Source organism: Lissotriton helveticus, chromosome 4_1 (genome assembly GCF_964261635.1).
Source record: "Lissotriton helveticus chromosome 4_1, aLisHel1.1, whole genome shotgun sequence".
NCBI classification, from domain to species: domain Eukaryota; kingdom Metazoa; phylum Chordata; class Amphibia; order Caudata; family Salamandridae; genus Lissotriton; species Lissotriton helveticus.
The window spans coordinates 422,428,415-422,444,881 of NC_136063.1; positions in this window are offsets into that span (position 1 = coordinate 422,428,415).

The following is a 16,467-nucleotide window of genomic DNA, read 5'->3' on the forward strand; positions in this document are numbered from 1 at the left end:
TAAAATCAAATAGAAACACATTAGAACACAAAAATAAATGAATGTACTCTATACCACTTATTTCTACTCTATCCCCATTACTTCATTAATACTATACCATTAATAGTTAAGCAAAACGAACAAAATTTAGTATGAGCAGCAGCATATGCATCAGTAGCATGGCCGTGCGGTCGCCGGCTCAGTAGGGAGCAGCGGCAGGGAGAGAGAGGGCCCTTTGCAGGCCTCACTTTCCAGACAGCTTTTACCTCTTTTGGACCATACTAAAAGAAGTATATGCTTATTCTGTGGGACTCCAGACCTACCTTGTCCGGCCGTGAGGGGAACGGCTTGTGTGTCCCTTTGACAGCGGGTCCCAGCAGGCGCCGTGAGGGGAACGGCAGCTCGGGAACATCGCCAACAACAGCTGCAACCGCCGCGGGGGCTGGAAACACCAACTCCCAGGTGCCCCGGCGCCAGGTCGCGTCTCTGATGCCAGCACTGCGCCCGGAGGCGCCAGAAAAGCACGGAGCGCCGAACGCTCACTGGGGACTCCAGACCTACCTTGTCCGGCCGTGAGGGGAACGGCTTGTGTGTCCCTTTGACAGCGGGTCCCAGCAGGCGCCGTGAGGGGAACGGCAGCTCGGGAACATCGCCAACAACAGCTGCAACCGCCGCGGGGGCTGGAAACACCAACTCCCAGGTGCCCCGGCGCCAGGTCGCGTCTCTGATGCCAGCACTGCGCCCGGAGGCGCCAGAAAAGCACGGAGCGCCGAACGCTCACTGGGGACTCCAGACCTACCTTGTCCGGCCGTGAGGGGAACGGCTTGTGTGTCCCTTTGACAGCGGGTCCCAGCAGGCGCCGTGAGGGGAACGGCAGCTCGGGAACATCGCCAACAACAGCTGCAACCGCCGCGGGGGCTGGAAACACCAACTCCCAGGTGCCCCGGCGTCCAGGTCGCGTCTCTGACGCCAGCACTGCGCCCGGAGGCGCCAGAAAAGCACAGAGCGCGGAACGCTCACTGGGGACTCCAGACCTACCTTGTCCGGCCGTGAGGGGAACGGCTTGTGTGTCCCTTTGACAGCGGGTCCCAGCAGGCGCCGTGAGGGGAACGGCAGCTCGGGAACATCGTCAACAACAGCTGCAACCGCCGCGGGGGCTGGAAACACCAACTTCCAGGTGCCCCGGCGGCCAGGTCGCGTCTCTGACGCCAGCACTGCGCCCGGAAGCGCCAGAAAAGCACAGAGCGCCGAACGCTCACTGGGGACTCCAGACCTACCTTGTCCGGCCGTGAGGGGAACGGCTTGTGTGTCCCTTTGACAGCGGGTCCCAGCAGGCGCCGTGAGGGGAACGGCAGCTCGGGAACATCGCCAACAACAGCTGCAACCGCCGCGGGGGCTGGAAACACCAACTCCCAGGTGCCCCGGCAGCCAGGTCGCGTCTCTGACGCCAGCACTGCGCCTGGAGGCGCCAGAAAAGCACGGAGCGCCAAACGCTCACTGGGGACTCCAGACCTACCTTGTCCGGCCGTGAGGGGAACGGCTTGTGTGTCCCTTTGACAGCGGGTCCCAGCAGGCGCCGTGAGGGGAACGGCAGCTCGGGAACATCGCCAACAACAGTTGCAACTGCCGCGGGGGCTGGAAACACCAACTCCCAGGTGCCCCGGCGGCCAGGTCGCGTCTCTGACGCCAGCACTGCGCCCGGAGGTGCCAGAAAAGCACGGAACGCCTCTCACCCCGCGAGTCGCACGCGGGAGAAGCCCGGGACAAGGGCGGGCCCTGTGTGGCCCTCAGTGGACAACAGGGGACGGGACGGGCCACCCCCCTTACCAGTGGTATTCAATCCTGACAGCTCTCGGAACTCAATAATAAGGTACTGTCATTTGCTCCTCCCCGTATTGTTTGCTGTGGGTTATTGTGCCAGCTGCCTCCCTTAAGAGTGTGAGTGATACATTTTCTCTTGTGCGGGACTATTCGCTTGCCCAAGTACTTTCTCCTGCATCTTACCGTTTTTTAAGGGAGAACCCCCCCAAGCAAAATGAGTATTCAGGGCAAGAAATCTAAAACAACTGCTTCTCGCCCAAATACCAGACTTCAGGCCACAATGCCGCAATCCCTCCCAACACTGACGGCCATTGATAAAATGCTGCAACAAACCATAGGGGCGGTTGCCAATGCAAACCAAAAAAAATGAAAGAAGACTATCTTTTCCACCTACAATAAGCTCTAAAGACCATGTAGAAGATTGCTCGGTCATTGCCATCGATCCCACGATCCTGGACTCTTATCTAACATCCACCTATGCCGAGCTCCCCTGTGAACAGATTCCGGCTGAGACCTCAGTGGTTGATGATTCACCACCGGCCCCGGTTGAGCCCTTTATTAACTTCAACGACGATCAACCTTGTATTCTGACTTCCCCCTCTCCTGTGGTAAAATCCAAACTTGGTAGGGTAGGCTCCAAGAAAAAAAAGGATAGTCTTCCTAAGAATTTTGGGACTAAGAAACAGCCTAACCATAATTTAGTAACTCCATCTGAATACTCCCGGCATTCAACTACAGGGATACCATGCTGGGTCACCAATATGGTGACGGATCTTCAGAATAGTTTAGAGCAAATCATCGCTTCCCACATCAAACCTCTGGTCTCAAAACTGGATAGACTATCTTCAATGTTAAATAATAGGACCACAGGGACAACGAAGCCACAAAACTCCCAAGGTAATTTGGCACCTCCTGCTTCAACCGGTGCCCCTACAAAGGCACCCTGTTCTGAAGCAGTTAAGTCCGTTGCTCCAGTGGCATCAAACAAAAAACTAGGACCAGCAAATATTGCTGCCAAGCTCACAAACCCCGCTCCTCCTCCTACATCTGAAGCCAACCCATTAGGCCCTACCATATCCCCCGCTGTGGGCCAAACTGTCAAATCTAGTCAACACCCTAAGGAGGGTAAAAATACGGCACCAAAAAATGCTGCACCAACATCGAGACCTCTCCCATTTACGACAACTTACAACCGATTGCCATCTATAAACTTGCCCCCAGAAGCACAACCTTATGTATTTGCCTTAGTGGGTGTTCCGCCCCTTAGTGAGGGGAAGAGAGAACAGGAGGTAGACTTATATAACAAGTGCATACAGTGGCTGAATTTAAATAGACCCTTACCTTCTAGCATTTCGGGTCATATATTGGCAGTGAGAAGAGTAGAATGGATTGGAAGGGGTCCCAAAACTGTGGCTGGGGATGTTGTTACAATTAATTTTAGGGATTCCTCTGTTGTTGACCATATCTGTAGAACTCCTTTCCACAGAGAGTCCCAAATCTTTCCTCTACATTTGTCCTATTTCTATCCTACTCCAACCCATAAATCAACTTATCAAAGGGGACCACAGTATATGAGAAATCATCTCTCCCACCCGAACAAGATCTTTCACTGGCAGCCTTCTAGGGAGGGTTTTCCTCCATCCACCTCGATCTACCCATTACAAGCCCATTGGAACAGGTTTAGTGTCCTCGAGGAGGTGGACTGACTGACCCAGATTGGTTTGCCCCCACGAGAACATAATGTGGGTAATTTAGATGAGGGTGATGCAATACAGGAAAAGACACTATCCCCAGTTAGTTGTGAGGACCCCTGTCTTTATGTATCAGAGCGGGAGGAGATAAGGGCAGAACAGAGCCCGGATCAGGCAATACCTAGAGAACTAGGGGAAGAGAGGGACAAAGTAAAGGTTACGGAAGGAAATATAAAAATCCTCTCGTGGAATGTGGCAGGCTTAAAGAGCAAGCTACTTGTACCAGAGTGGTCCTCTTTTATGGCCACACACGATATCTGCTTGATGCAAGAAACCTGGTCCTTTGAGGTGAGCGCCAGCCCAGGCTTTGCAAGCTATGACATTCCTGCAGTTACTGGGGGGAAAGGCCGCCCTTCGGGTGGTCTTGCCATATGGGTAGGCATACACTTAGGCGTGCAGACCACACAAGTGGACACAAACTCCCCAGATATCCAATGTGTGCTGCTAACATCTGTTGGCAAATCTACACTGGCTATTATTAATATCTACTCCAGGCCTACTGTGAATGGAAAAGAATCAAGTACTATCAAGGCACTAGATCACTTCCTCCAGACATTTGACCCCACAATTCCGATCATTCTTGGTGGCGACCTGAATTGCCAGTTTGAACCATTGAGTGGATCCGAGTTGTGTGAGGAGGATGAGGTCGACCTGCTCTGGCACATTCCAGCCACAAGAATCACCCCAGTTAAGGCATGGACCTCGCTAGTATTACAAATCAAAGCCTTGACCCTTGCAATGTCTCTGCGGGCATGCAATGGAAGGGGTAGTAACGAAAGTTCCGGCCTGCCCACATACAATAGGATAAACCGTTGCTCCACCATTGACTACCTTATGTTGGAAGCAAAACACTGGGACAAGTTTAAAGATTTTGGGGTCGTTCCTAGGAACGATAGTGACCATAATGCGCTGGTTCTAACGATTAAACCCGGCGCATTTGGATTAACTAACCCTGACTCTGGCTCCAGCCTGACAATCTCCCCACACATCATATCTAATAATAGGAGAAGAGTTAAATGGCCTTCCTGCCTAGACTCTCCTACCCGTCTCGCAAAAATCTATCAGATAGCTATCCCACTAATTAGCGATATGGGCAATTCCATCTCCCATGGGCAGATCATAGAGACCCACCGAAATTTGGTTGAGAGACTAGGGGATGTGTTTTATCCGGTTAGTGGGACTAAGTCGTGTCGGAATAAAATACACCCCTGGCATAACCACGCTTGTAAAAACTCAAAGAAAGCCCTTCTTAAGGCAATTAAATCTAGAGATACCCTTAAAATTCGAGAATCCAGATTGCTGTACAAGAAGGTGCTCACCAGGGCAAAGAGCAAGTGGGAGGAATCTAGGTGGGATGAACTGAGACAGGCACTACTCCTAAAAGTTGCTACCTCTTCAGCGGCAGGCGAGAGAGATGTTGGGGTCTCGAATATTGCTCCTATAGTGTGGGAGGCACATTTCAAGTCACTTTATACAAGTCCTGAGATGGAGGAAAATGGGTGTCAGGGCCAGGATAGGCCGCTACAACCGGTTCTGGACCTTCGAGCCTGTGCGCCTCGGGACCTCCGGCACGAGAGCAGACTGCCGGGGGCCCCGGGGCCTGGGAGCTCGATTTCATGTACCTCTACGGCCCGGGACTTCCCGCACGAGTGTCGACTGCTGGGGGCCCCGGGCTCAGGGACTTCTCCCCGACAAAATCATAGCCCCAACCGAGCTCCCGAGATTCCTACGACCCCAGACCCCCCGCACGAGTGTAGACTGCCGGGGGCGCTTGGGTCCTGTGTTCTCGGTTTCTCGCACCTGCACGGCCCGGGACCTCCCGCACGAGTGTAGACTGCTGGGGGCCTTGGGTCCTGTGTTCTCGGTCTCTCGCACCTGCACGGCCCGGGACCTCGCGCACGAGTGTCGACTGCTGGGGACCCCGAGCTCAGGGACTTTCCCCTGTCAAAATCATAGCCCCAAGCGAGCCCCCGAGATTCCTACGGCCTCAGGCCCCCCGCACGAGTGTAGACTGCCGGGGGCCTCGGGCCCTGGTCTCTCTATAGGGAGTCAGGATGCCCACAATAGGTCTCCCACTAATAGCCTAGTCCATATTACACTCAGGGAAGTTGAACTGGCAATTGAGAAACTGCTCCCGAATAAGGCTCCGGGTCTGGACAAGCTCCCTGGAGATCTTTTTCGTTCCCAGACAAAAATTTGGGCCCCATACTTGATGGTTCTGTTTAATGCTGTCTTACAGGGTTCCCCAGCACCTGAGACCTGGCTGGGAGCTTTATAAAGGGCTGCCCACTCGCCCCATCAAACTACAGACCAATTAGCTTACTCGATACGACCCAGAAGTTGATGGTCCGAATTCTACTGGAGAGATTACTGGGCTGGATGGAGGAAAATAAAACTTTGACCACCCTGCAAGCCGGATTTAGATCAGGGGTCTCGACTTTGGACCAGATCTTTCGCCTGCAGGTCCTATACTGGAAAACTACAAGAGTAGAGGGTGGCAGCCTCTACCTTGTTTTTGTGGACCTGCGGGCCGCATTCGATCTGGTTCCTAGGGAGAGGCTCTGGACGGTGTTGGAGGAAATTGGTCTCCCTCCTTACTTATTCGATGCCCTAATCCGACTTCATACCGGGAATTATGCCCAGGTGAGGTGTGGGAAAAACGGGGAATCATCTGACCGCTTCCCTGTTAACCGGGGCGTACGCCAGGGTTGCGTACTGGCACCTACACTCTTCAGTTTGTATGTTAATGGCCTGATAAATAGACTTAATTGTGTCAGGGACAACGACGCCCCACGCCTGGCTACTGGTAGGGTGCCCGCTCTGATGTTCGCGGACAACACCTTGTTGTTGTCGCGGACATCATCGGGCATCCAGCGGGTTTTGGACGGTTTTGTCTCCTTTTGTGCCTCGCGGGGATTGGAGATCAACTTGGAGAAAACCAAGTTCATGATCTTCAACCCCCCGAGGCACACCTGTCTAAACCCCACACTGAATGGAACCCCACTTGAGCGAGTCAAGACCTTTATATACCTGGGGGTGACTCTGACTGAGCATTTTACATGGGACCATCAAGCCTCTAAATCCTCTCTGAGACTTGCACAGATCATGGGTGGTGTATGTAGACTCCATAACGCCTCAACCTTTAAATCGGCTACCCCTGCCCTAGAGATATACAGAACACAGGTTAGGTCTGCTGCTTTGTATGCTGCCGAACTCTGGGGACATATCAATGCATGTAACTTAATGAAAGTAGAGCAGTCCTTTATGCGACATCTGTTTGGTCTCCCACAAAGCACACCCCTCCTACCATTACGTCTGGACCTGGGTTTGGAACCTATCTCTGACTTGGTGGATGCACGTCCCCTGCTCTATTGGAGAAGGCTCTGGTCTGTCCCGGAGCTTGAACCCTTTAGAGCAGAATTTAACACTATTTGGGGACAACTAAAGAGCAAGAATATACCTTGGCTGGTACATGTGAAGACTCTCTTTTATCAAATTGGCCTTCCCCAACTGTGGGACACACCGGAGGACAGCTGTATGAGGATGCAAAGGACTGTACTGGTGGCAGCTGTAAAATCGTACAATCTTAAATTGTTACATTGCTCCACCTCCCTGGGCAGACTGTCAACTGAGTTCCTTACAATAAAAGCCGAATACAGGACGGAGGTGTTTCTGGACTTGGTGCAGCCCCCACTAGCAAGAAAACTGTACATCCAATTGAGGCACGGCCCTTTACCGGTAGGGGCACTGACATCCAGATGGGCAAAAACGACAAATGCCAACTGCCCTGCCTGTAATTATGCCAGAGAAGACATTGTACATATCCTTTTCTTCTGTCCAGCATATAGTGAAATTCGAAAATGCTGGATCATTCCATTATGCAAAAATCTTGGTTTCCGACACTGTGCACACGCTTGTACAGTGCTAACTCATGACACTGCCCCTCCCATTGTTTTTGCCGTCTCCCGGTTTCTACTAGGCATGTGGCGGAGAAGAACTATTTTTATCTACAAGAAATAACGGATTGTTGTTTTTATCCTTTACTATTCCTTTGATAACCAAAGTTTAATAACTTTTTAATTCTAATGTATCTATGTTTTATTATTGTGCTTGTATATATTTTATTGCACTTTTATGGTCTCTGACCGAAATAAAGTTATCAAAGCAAGCATCAGTATGAGTGAGCATGAAGTGGCCATCTTGGCACTAGTGCGCAGAAGCAAAAAGTTCCCACCAAAAGCACAGATACGTCACACCACGTAGATGTGGCAGACGCATGCGCAGAAGAGTTCCCGCGTTTTACATGGCCATTTTAAGACACTCGGGTTATGGTTAGTAAAAGCACATAGGTAAGCTTCCCCTAGATACTAAATATGTCGTGTATTGCAAATATTAATAGCCAAAACCTGTTGATTAATTAATTAGAGGTTGCTTCGAGAGGACTGAGTCCAAGCAAGTTTCTGTACATATGAAACCTTGCTCCATCAATCCCCTCTTTGATGATATTTTATATCATCATATCATCACTAATTACAGAACCAGATGCCACCTTTAGCACTCTACCAGTTCTATTTCTTCAATTACTTTGGGAGTTCTTTTTTCACGTTTATTCTGGAAGACTTTAATTTTTTTGTATATCCCCCTTCAACTGTTCCATTTGAATTTCATCTATCTTTCGTTTCTTCTTTTTCTCATTCACTGTATATCCTTTTCTGTTTCTGCAGCATTTGCACCAAATCATTATCACCAATATTATTAGTGATATTCCCATTATTGGCATCAGTACTTTATCTACAATACTTCTACCTACATTAGAAATCCGGTTACCAACAGAGGAGAGACCATCAGTTAGTCTCTTCCATGCACTATCAACTTCCAGTAGTTTCAGTTCTTCTTCCAAATGAGTAATGTTTCTTACATACCTTCCAATTACAACAGTTTTATCAGGTATGTAAGAGCAACAATGTTGCGCTTTCAACATTCTACAGACTCCGCCCTTTTTTGCTAATAATATATCGAGAGCAAGTCGATTTTGTAAAACCATTGATCTGATCGCAACAAATTCGGTATTGCTGAATAAGAATCTTCCAGCAGTGTCAGTCGATAAGCGATCCACCACTGTAGACAATTTACAAATTCTTTGAGTATTCAGAACAACTCCCACTGAAGGTATTAATGCACTAAATATACCACCTACAATTTCTGAAAAACTAGCTCTTTTATATCATGTTAGTTAATTTTTGTTTTCATTGCTTCCAGTGATTCTTTTTACATGGTATACTTTCGGGAATACTATTCCTAAATAGCAACTCCCATACCAATGATCAGGCATCTTAAAGTAAGCTTTGTTCCCACAAATATAATAGACTCCAGGAAATACTGGATCAGTTCCCCCTTTTAGTCCCCAACCCCCAATTATGAGGAAATTGTGTTCACATTCACTGGAACCGATGAATACATTGTTATACTCAGTTTTATCTCTATGGAGACAGATTTTCTCCTTATTTTCAAAGTCCAGAGACATAGCAGCATGAGTCTTGCCAGTTGCCATACATTCTTCCCTTTCAGCCCATTTGGGTATCTGGGGTTTCGTTTCAGTGGCCTTTCTTTGGAAATCCTGTCTCCTATTCTCTACTAAATATAGACATATTTTCACTTCTTCCTGTAATCTACAGGTTAACTTGTCTTTATGTGCTTCAGCTATATCTATTGTTTTTTTTGCTAGAAAATATTCACCCATGAACTGTGCATCTCTACTACTAAGGACAGGAATCATTTTTCTACGTATAGGAATTTTCAGGAAAAATGACATCTAAGTTAGAATAGAAATACTGTAACCTTCGGGTTCTAGAAAACAAACTAGTTAATATACTACAGGAAATACCATAGGTCAATGGTAAATGGTGGTAAGTAACTCCTTCAGTTACTGATGTCGGTAATTTCATACAGACATAAATAATCACTAATTTGCATTGTCTCTATATAATGTACTAATAGGTTAGCAAATACATTAATTTCTGTTTCATTTTTATTTCTACTGTGATGTAATTCTATCTCATCTGGTGCTTCTAAGTCTACTCTAACTTGTTTGTGGTGCGCTACCTTTCCGTGTACACTAGTGCAATTTTGTTTAGCAGCCATCAAATAAGGTATTGCTATTGTCAATCCTAACCATACTATGAGCACTATCAGTACACTACATACACATATTCTACAGCATGTCTTTATACAATGTCTTTTCGAGTTTCCAGTAACTCTAGCATCAGCCATTTTTGGCTAAGGAGACTTATCCCCTTTTTGTAAACTTTTACACAGAATATAACTGTGAATTTATTTCAAGTAGGTCTCACTTATTCGAAAGACTGATCAGTAATTAATTCTTCATCACTTTCATCACTGATTTCCAGATTCTCGAAATCTTCAAGGATGACGTAAGTCCATTCAGGACCTTTGAATTTGTTGTTCAGTCTTTTTAATCGTGGACTTCTTCTTCTTTGAGTGCTTATTGACAATTCAGTTAGACTTGTCACTTCGTCTACTTGTTCAGGGTCTTCATTTATTGCGACTAGGCGATATTTCAGTCTCTTAACAACACCAGGCCATTTATCGCCTTTTCTGAGTCTTATAGCTTGCACTGTGCTTTCAGTTTCTTCAGATGTTCTTTTGTTTTCTTTGAGTTGTGGCACAATTCGATTTTCAGGTATCCTCTCTATCTGACCTTGTCTAGGGCTTATTACTGTTGACGTTTCTGCCTGGATGGATTCTTCTAGACTAATCTGACCTGCTTCAGGATATTGCTTTGTTGGGCCTGGAATGTTATCTTCGACCTGAACCCGTTTGGCTAATCCTGTCTGGTCCTGCACAGGTCTTGCAGTTTCGTGATCGTCTTTGGCCTGTGCGTTATTTCTAGTACCGATCTGTCCCTCACCAGACACAGGAGTTCTGGGGGGTGTTTCGTTGGTCTGATTATATTGCTCTTTCCTTATCTGGTCCTCCTCATGATTACCATTAGCTTTTATTTCTGTAATCTGAGTACGTACTTCTATTCCTGTCTCGTCCTCACTATCAGTCTGACTGTCTAAATACATTTGGCTTCTTGTTCTTATTCTTATTTCAGGTATGTCGACTACTGGAATCCATTCATCCTGACTGGTGCTTAGTTGTTCTTCATCAACTACTTCAGGATCAACTTCTTGAGACCCTTTAGCTGCGCAACCTTCAGCCTCAACTTCATCAGGTTCTGTTACCCTTTTGGTATGATTGGCGTGGATCCAGTTTGGAATTCCCTTTACCTTTACAGCTGTGGTGGTAACCAGTATCACTTTATGTGGCTCTCCCCACCTTGGTGCTAGGCAAGATTCACAAGTGTGATTTTTTTTATCTCTACCCAATCTCCAGGGTTCAAATCATGCGCTGAAGTTGAATGTCTGGCTTCAGCGTCCTCCCCAACCTGGTAAAAGATAGAACGCACTAGGTCAGCCAACTCTTTGCAGTACTCCAACACTAAATCATCAGATATAGTTACCAGCTGATGTCCTGGCACACATGCCTGCCTCATTGCCCTTCCCATGAGTATTTCATGGGGACCCAAGCCTATTTTCTGGTCTAGAATGCTTCTGAGTCCCAACAGGACAAGAGGTAAAGCATCAGGCTATTCCAATCGGGTAGATTCACACGTCTTTCCCAATCTTGCTTTGATTGTGCAATTCAGTTGTGCTACCACTCCAGAAGCCTCTAGGCGGTATGCACAGTTCAGCTTTTGCTCAATTTTGAATGCTTTACAAATTAGTTCAAATATTTCATTATTAAAATGTTTCCCTTGGTCTGATTCAATCGTCACTGGAAACCCAAACCGAGGAATGAGCTCTCTTAAAAAGAGCTTGGCCACAGTTAAGCTGTCATTCCTTCGGATAGGGTATGCTTCTACCCATTTGGAAAATAAACAGACAATGACTAAAACATATTTTAGGCCTCAACATGCAGGTAATTGAATGAAGTCAATTTGTAGTCTGATAAATGGGCCTTCAGCTTTCCCAATTTTCCGGGGACAAAGCACAGTTTTCTTACCAGGGTTCATTTGTTGATATGTTAAGCATCTCTGGCAAAGACTCTCTGCTATGTTCCTGAACTTTGCATTAAACCAATCCTGTCTGAACAACCTAATCATGGCATCTCTACCTATGTGTGTGTTCCCATGGTACATTCTGGCCATTGGTGCAAGCATACAGTCAGGTAACACTGGTCTCCCATCTAGGTAAACTATCACCCCATCTTCAGGTCTCGTCTGACACCCTATTTTCTGCCAGTTTTCCTTTTCTTTTGGCTCTGCTTCATTTTGTAAATCTTTTACTTCCTCCCATGTATTCACTCCTCTCAACAGCATAAGTTGAAATGAAATGAAATAAAATGAAAAATTGCATTTATAGAGCGCATATACTACCCGAAGGCCTCGCAGCGCTTTAACTGAAAACCAAGGCAGCCAACTTAGATAATTAACAGATATTACTGAACAAGTGGGTCTTTAAAAGCCTCCTGAATGCCATCCGATTGTTGTTCTCTCTAAGGATGAGCGGAAGAGAATTCCATATTCTCGCAGCATTATGTGAGAATGAACGACCGCCCCAGCGAGCTTTGTTTATCTTGGTCGTGGTGGCTAATTGCAATGAACTTGAGCGCAAGGCCCTAAGGGTAAGGTAAGGGGTAGCTAAAGGGTGCATTATGGCAGGACCAGTTCTACGAATTGCTTTTTGGACAAGACACATAGCCTTAAATTGTATAAGTTGGCAGCTGATTCCACATGCTTCGATTTTCTTGTTTACTGCCATTTTATATCGGGCACAATGTTGGGCCACTTGGTCAGCATATCGATTACCAGTTGTCACTTTGTCATTTCCGGATTGGTGAGCAGCACACTTGACCACGGCCAATTCTTAGCCAATTGAATTGCTTCAAGTAATTCCTTTACAAATTGTCAATTTTTAATAGGAGTTCCTGAAGAAGTCATGAACTCCCTTTGCATCCATAGCTGGCCAAAGTCATGCACAACCCCGTAACCATACTGGCTATCAGTGTAAATGGTACTCTCCAATTTTTCCCAAATTTGCATGCTTTTATTAAAGCAATCAATTCGGCTACTTGTGCAGACTTGACTCCTGGTTCCGCTTCTGCATTTATTCAGCGTTGGAGCGGGTGCTCCGCTGTCAAACCCCTTGTTGCCTGTTCCCTGGAACTTGTCCTACAACCTTGCTTTGCTGACGCAGGCCCTGCCCTGTAGTCCCCCCGCCGCCGCAATTCCAACCAAGCGGCCGCCGAGCGGGGGACTACCTTTCTCAGTGGGGTTAGCGGCGGACACGTCAGGCACGCGCCAGGAGGCGCTTTAAATCGTCGTCATCGCCGGTGGAGCGGGTGTTCCGCTTCTGCATTTATTCAGCGTTGGAGCGGGTGCTCTGCTGTCAAACCCCTTGTTGCCTGTTCCCTGGGACATGTCCTACAACCTTGCTTTGCTGACGCCGGCCCTGCCCTGTAGTCCCCCCGCCGCCGCAATTCCAACCAAGCGGCCGTCGAGCAGGGGACTACCTTTCCCAGTGGGCTTAGCGGCGGACACGTCAGGCACGCGCCAGGAGGCGCTTTAAATCGTCGTCATCGCCGGTGGAGCGGGTGTTCCGCTTCTGCATTTATTCAGCATTGGAGCTAGTGCTCCGCTGTCAAACCCCTTGTTGCCTGTTCCCTGGGACTTGTCCTACAACCTTGCTTTGCTGACGCCGGCCCTGCCCTGTAGTCCCTCCGCCGCCGCAATTCCAACCAAGCGGCCGCCGAGCGGGGGACTACCTTTCCCAGTGGGCTTAGCGGCGGACACGTCAGGCACGCGCCAGGAGGCGCTTTAAATCGTCGTCATCGCCGGTGGAGCGGGTGTTCCGCTTTTGCATTTATTCAGCGTTGGAGCGGTTGCTCCGCTGTCAAACCCCTTGTTGCCTGTTCCCTGGGACTTCTTCCTACAACCTTGCTTTGCTGACGCCGGCCCTGCCCTGTAGTCCCCCCGCCGCCGCAATTCCAACCAAGCGGCCAATTCCAACCAAGCGGCCGCCGAGCGGGGGACTACCTTTCCCAGTGGGCTTAGCGGCGGACACGTCAGGCACGTGCCAGGAGGCGCTTTAAATCGTCGTCATCACCCGCGTCGCGGGAGCGCCCGGGGCAAAGCCCGGGCCAAGGGCGGGCCCGTTTAAGCCCGTTAAAGACCGGGTAAGACTGGACTGGGCCACCCCATTGACATTTTTACTTTGACTATCCACTTTGTTCCTTCTTCACCATCTTTGTATTGTTGCCTGTTCGGAGTTTTCCAGCAATTCTCCAACCTTAGTATCATCATTCTGAGAATGTCGCCCAGAAATACTAGAAGTAGCAAGCCATCACATGCTGCCCAGACTATCGGTCCTATTGACCAATTTATTTCCAGGGCCAACGACGCTATCAATCAAGGAGTCCTTTTGCTGGAACGGAGAGTCTCTCAAGAACTGGCCACGGGCAAACGTTCCTCGTTGGGCCTATTGGCTGTTGCTAGAACACCTCAGCGCCTTCTAGAACATGGCGCATCAACGGATTCCCACACCGTCCTAGGCACTGTGGATTTGTCAGTATCTATTGATCTATCAGCCACCCAGCTATCTCAATCTGCCCTATCTTTGGAGAGAACCCCGACTCTTTTTACAAGCCCGAGAAGGGATGACTCCAATATAACCACCAACAGGGGCTTGAGGGAGGGTGCGATACCAAAGAAAAAAGGGAAAAATAAGAAACCTCAAAAAAACAACTCTCGTGGACAGACACAATCCTTGATTCAATCTGGATCGCAAATTCCATCTGTTATACAAAGTACCAGCCAACTAATTTCATCCCAGCAAGAGCTAAATCCCCTACCACCCGATATAATAAATCTCTCACCCTCCATGCCTAATCTTAGCCTTGGTAGTAACGTAGGTAGAGGGCGTGTTACCTGTAGCCCAGATACCCAGTTACTGGAAAGACTAGAGGCAATAATTAAGTTGTATGTGCAACCAATCGAGCTTTCCCTGGCTAAAGTTCAAAACATGGTGGAAACGTTAATTTTAGATCTTAAATCAACCAAGGGCTCTGTTTCTACTCACCTTGTGGCCCAAAAACCCAACTCTAACATCACTAAAACAGGGGCGGTAGCACCTAAACAAGTACCCAAATTGGCTACTACATCTGCAGTTCTTCATCAAAAACCATCAACCTCATCTGTGCAACAAAAACCTCCATCCACAGTAGCGAAGAAAGGCCCTGTCATACCATCAGTTTTAGCCTCAGCCCCTATTACCTCCCAGGCTCCCTCTCAAGCAAAAATTCCAGGGATCCAAATTGCCACCTTTAAGTCGAGGCGGAAAGGTGGTCGTTCCTTCCACCTCCCCCCAGAAGCCACCCCGTTTGTTGTAATTATGACCGGGGTCCCTGAGCTGAATCCAAACTCAGAGGAACCAGGTTGGTCCCTAAAAAACAAAGTGTTACACTGGCTGTCCGCCAATAGGCCCCTTCCTCCTTACTCTAACAATAGAGTCACAATGGTCCGTAGGGTTCCCTGGTTAGGTAAAGAGCCAAAAACAATTCAGGGTGACTGTGTCATCATTAACTTCGAAGACCCCCACACAGTCGAGCATATTTGCTCTTGGGGTTCCCAACTTACTCCTGATGGAATTGGCACTAAAAGACTCTCATATTTCTACCCTCCATTAAACCACTATGCTTTAGGTCCAGAATGGAATTGGACCCAGGTCGGCAATTGGAACAGAAGACCCGACTGGTTAGACTGGGCGGGTCATGGGAGTAGAGATCCCGCTCCAGTCTTTGGTTGGAGGGTTGTCCCATTGTCTAATAGATACGACTGCCTGGAGATGGTGGATTGACCACCATCTGTTAACATCCAGGAAACCATAAATCCCCTGTACCCTGGGTCAAAATCACCAAAATCACCAAAGCTGTCGATACCACTGAATTTATCTCTCAGCTCCCCGATGCCACCCGACACGGAAGGTAGATCTGTTTTAGTGGAAGTGCCTCCTTTTTCACCCACTGTAGCACACTTCGTCGTTGTTACCAACGATGATCATACCACATCTTATACCTCTCCCCAACCAGGAACTCCACCTACTAATACCTTGATGAACGTCAGGAAATCAACTCCCCCTACTCTGACGCTTTCCGTATTGTATTGGAACGTGGCAGGTCTCCGATAAAAGACTAATCTGAAAACATGGCTGGACCTAGTAAACATCCATCAGATAGTCTGCCTTCAGGAGACCTGGGCAATAGACCCAATTCACTTACAGGGCTATAAAACATACCATACTCCAGCCAGTATTACTACGCATGGCAGATCCAAGGGAGGTTTAGCAGTGTATATCTCTAATAATTTGCCAGTAAAGAAAATTACTGTTCTTCATACCACTGCGAACTTTCAAATCATAATGGTTATTTTTAACAAAAGTATGTCATACTGTTTTATTAATTTTTATAATAATCTATCCCCTGTAGATTGTGTGAGAACTGTATCTGAAATTTCTTCCCTTACAAACGAGCGACGAAACAGGCAACCATCACTTGTTTGTAATGTGATTTGGGGGGGGGGGGATTTCAATGTTCCTTTGTGTATTAATCACAAGATAGGCATCTGTGGGCTTCTAGACGAAGATGATTGTCCTCTGTCTCACTTTTCACATACCCATTTAGGTGATACTCTGAATGATAGTGTCTTCTCATTAGAATTGATGTATGCAAACGATCTTGTCGATCCCCCCGCTGATTTCAGACCTACTTTCCACGGCAGGGGTCTGTCAAGTACCATTGATTTTATTTTATGCTCACATTTTTAAAGGGCAAACTTCAAAAGTTTGCCACAGGTACA